Here is a 4,512-nt window from a genome sequence, read left to right on the forward strand (position 1 = left end):
GTCACGTGCCAGCAGGCAGGCACCAGCCCAACTCAATGTGCGGCCCAACGGCTACCTTCAGAAATAATATGTACACCAACATGTAAATTTTTTGGGGCCCCTTAAATTTCTGGGCCCTGTGCACCACTATGGGCCCGGCCCTGCTCCTATGCATGGTGCTCTTCCACCTGCATTGGCGTTTGCCTTTGATCCCACCATAATGATGTTGATTATGGCTCATTATCAAGCCCACCTGTGCAGATGTATCACATTCCAGTCAATTAGCTAGAGTAATATTATTTGCATCCTTATCAAGTACCTTCAGTAGTCAAGACCACAACCAAGCTGCTACTAAATGTAATACTTGAGCTTTGCAACGTTGCAGTTAAGGTCCACCATTAGCACTTGCTTGCCTTGGTCACAAACAGTAACCATTCAGATATTATGATAAATTTCCATCTTCCCATACAACCAGTATCAAGGAAATGAAATATTTTAACTTCCCCCAGCAAAACAGCCATAAACGACCACATGCGGTCGACAGACGTTAAGGTCCACCATTAATATTATGCCAACGCACTGAAAATGCATGTGCCCTCCTTAATGGTTGACACAGACCATGGGCAATATTAGAAAGCGATAAACATCTCAGATGGGCTTTATAGTTAGATTAGCACAAAAACTAGTGTATGAATTGGATTGCTTAAGCACTTTCAATTCAACATTGATGCACATGATGGTAATATACAACACGTTGATATAAATCACTTATTTTAGGAGATAATGAACTAGATATGATACAGATAACGTTCATAGCGAGTTATATTTAAGTGATGACATTGTCACCACGTAGGTGGTGATTACTACATAGCGTAGCGCGAGTAGGGCAAACCTCAAGGGAATAGTAATGGGATGATAAGACATAGGCCTATTACAAAATCTATATCTATTTTAAAACATCTTCAATATTTTTTAAATGCATGCCTTAGTTAATGTTCGTCGAAGTTCATTTTCTTATAAATCTCAAACATGAAATTATTTTTCTCATTCAACTTGCAATTCATATTTCAATGCACATTCACGAAAAATCTCATCAGTTTGCAGTTAGTCACAAGCCGAAAGTTTGCATTGTCACATGTTTGATGTGTTGTAGTTACAACCTATTTGGGAGTGGGACAAAACATGTGCCCATGTTTAAGCTGCATAACCCCAAGTTCCTAAGCATGTCAAAGATGAGCAAGTGATTATATGAGGAGCAACAATACGTGCAATAGGAAAACCGTGCATCAAATAAAAATGCTCTAACATAACAAAAGTGAATATTCAACATAATTATGCTAGACCCCACCGATATTTTACATCAGCCAACTTAAATGGTCTAATCAAGCAGCTGCCCTCCCCAGCTCCAGCCAGCTATTTAAAATGCTCAACATCAAGTCCATCGGCAATATTTACACAATAAGTAATTCAGAGAAGTTAATGAAGAGAGATTTGGCTGTATCCAGCTTCTTTTAAGATGCCCAACCACCTACTCATATACAAATATTTGTTGAATTAACCTATCGTAGCGTTCATGTATTCATTTTACCGCTATATTAAGTGTTAGTCCCACAACATGCATGGACCGCCCAGATTACATCCTCGCGTGGCACCATGTCCCAAAAAGCCGCGTCCCTCACCGTTCACACTAATTCGACTGGACATTAACTATTAGACTAGAGAGCAACACGTGCATGGTTGACTGGCAAGTTTGGTATTTGTTAAACATGGATACCTGCATACTTCATAAGTGTCTTACTTGGCGGGTTATTGCAGACTATATCAACATCTGATAGTGAGAATGTTTTCTTTGGTCACGTTGTCAGTCGTCGACTCTGTCTACTTGAGTTTTAGATAAGATTTGAAACTGCCATTGAAGAGGAGCGCCAAAAGGAATTGGATGATGACAATAGAACAATTCATACACTACTATTACTAGAGACACCTAGAGCATTCAGAGTCCTGCTAGAGATGCCTATACTTATACTTTTTTTTCACTATTTCAAGACGAGGTGATCGCTGCTATGGACACGCCTGATGTACTTTCAATAGAACAAGTTGATGAAGGTACACACCGCTCGTATCTCTAATTTAAGTGGCAAAGTTAGAGAGGTGATATACAACACTACGACGAAGATTTCACATTGGTTTTCCAAATTGTTTGAATATGTGGGTATACCCTATTCGCACATCATCTTTGTCCTCAAGAGAGAGAGAGAGAGAGAGAGAGAGAGAGAGATTCAAGGAGATCCCAAGTCATTAAATTCTTGATAGGTGGACAAAAATGGTAAGACGACGGTACTTGACTCAAATAGCACCGTCATTCAAGGGTCAAGTAAATCACTTTCGCTTGCCATTAATCAACTATACTCGGGTACATGCACTAAGTTCAATATGGGCATGATGGCTGCCAAAAATTCTGAGGAGAATATGCAATATTTGCATAAGGGTATTGCTGACGTTGTTGACCATGTGTTGAATACGGGAACAAGCTGCCAACAAATGAAGGTGCAAGAACTTGAGTCATTTATTGGAGAATCATTTCCACGTGAGATCACAATCCAAGCACCATCTATAGCAGACACAAAAGGAAGTGGCACAAAAAGGAAGGAGGGTTTACACTCGATAACAAGTGGAAAACGAAAAAAAAGAGATGAATATAACTCAATTGGTTGTGAGCATTTCATGGTCTCGTAGTTCAACAAATGATTTTTGTACCTGGTCTTATAGGTCAAGAAGCTTCCATAGACCAGGGGGATAAGAATGTGCACCAGTCTTGAAGGTTATTTCGCGTTTCCCATATTTAATGTTGTATTGTTTTCTTGAAAGGTTTTTAGGTTCTAGTTTTTGATTTTATAAGGTAGGTTTGCTTTTGTGCCTACCATTGGATGATGTAGGAATAGAAACTCATCAAGTAATCTGTAGCAATATTGTTTCATTTAGCCATGTTAATTTATGAACCATATCATCGTGTGAGCTATTTCGTATTGTGACCTATAGTGGTAGCGGTGGGCCACCGACATGTGCTACTGCTATGGGTCTACTAGTAGTGTTGTTTTTTGCAGAACGCATTACTACGGGTAGCCCCGGTGGGTAAAGATGGGACCACTTAGTAGCAGTGCTGGTCTGCCGGCTCGCGCTACTGCTACTGCCCTACATCTAGTGCTGGTACATGCCACGTGCTACTACTAAGTAGCAGAAGGGCTGCGCCTCAACCCCGCGCTACTGCTAAGGTTCTATCTATAAGCTTTCTCCTAGTAGTGTAACTCTGGCCTTGTCACTTTTGGAAATCTGACAAGCCTCTTGTGATGCAGTCCATATATGATAATTACTCGCCTTATACCTTCCTTGCCATCAAACTTCATATCAAGAGTAAACTTTGATTCACCCCCTTTGTCCTTGAACCTTATATATCTAGACTTGAATGTCTTCACTTCACCATCACTGCCAATCTCATCGAAAGAATAACACAAATCAGAGCTATCTTCATATGCGGTACCACTCTCATTATTTTCCTGTCCCCACATTATTTGAGGACCCTATTGTACGCCCACCATCCAACACAACATCATCAAGGTGATCTAGTTTTCTAGCCTTCATCTTTGCCTTATACTCCTTGTATTTTTTTGTTGATCTCAACAGGCGCTTCATCTTCATCAAAAAATATGTCATCATCAGGACAATAATCACTCTCTCTGCTATGCTCGTCTTCATCTTCCTTTGGATTTTCATTTGCAACCTCTGAACTCATTTGCATGCTCTGAATTTTCCTCTTCAGGCTGTCTTGAGTTACCAGTAGTGATTGCAACACAATCATTGTTTGTAGGTGAACAATTAGCCAATGCGACAAATGATCCGCAGCTCCCTCCGATTCACTACTAGCATTCGGACCCATCAGACGCTCCACATATATTTCAGCTACACTTCCAACATCAACACAATCATTAATCTGCTTGCAGTCAGTATATAAAGCAACCATTTCAGACCATAAAACTTCTCCTTTCTGGAAATAGCCAATGGAACATCTTCCCTTCCTTTGTTTGGCAGTGCATACCGAAAGTCTGAACAAGATCGAAAAAAGTGAACTTATCACGATAGACGGATGACATGGCCTCCTTTTCCCCAATATATTGCATGCTTTCCCATCATTCAAAAACTACCCTTAAAAATGAAATCTAATAAACAACACCTCTCTAGGATCCATGTGACTACCCTATAATCACACAAGAGAGAAACAAGCCAAATGTGAGGCATCGCCTTACTCACAAATGGAGGACGACAACAACTACAAGCAAAAAATACCTTCGGCATCGAGCTTGTTGTCATCGTCCGATGTCTTTGCCGTCGTGCTCGGCCAGCCGCCACCATGCTTACCCAGCAACCGCGGGCCTCAGACCCGCCCAAGCCACATAGCTGTGGCCCCGCCTCACTGCCGGCCAATGCCACCCATGGTGAATCGCCGCTCGAGGGTTCATAGAAAGGCGAATGGCGATC

This window comes from Triticum dicoccoides, chromosome 3B (assembly GCF_002162155.2).
Source record: "Triticum dicoccoides isolate Atlit2015 ecotype Zavitan chromosome 3B, WEW_v2.0, whole genome shotgun sequence".
Taxonomy (NCBI): Eukaryota; Viridiplantae; Streptophyta; class Magnoliopsida; order Poales; family Poaceae; genus Triticum; species Triticum dicoccoides.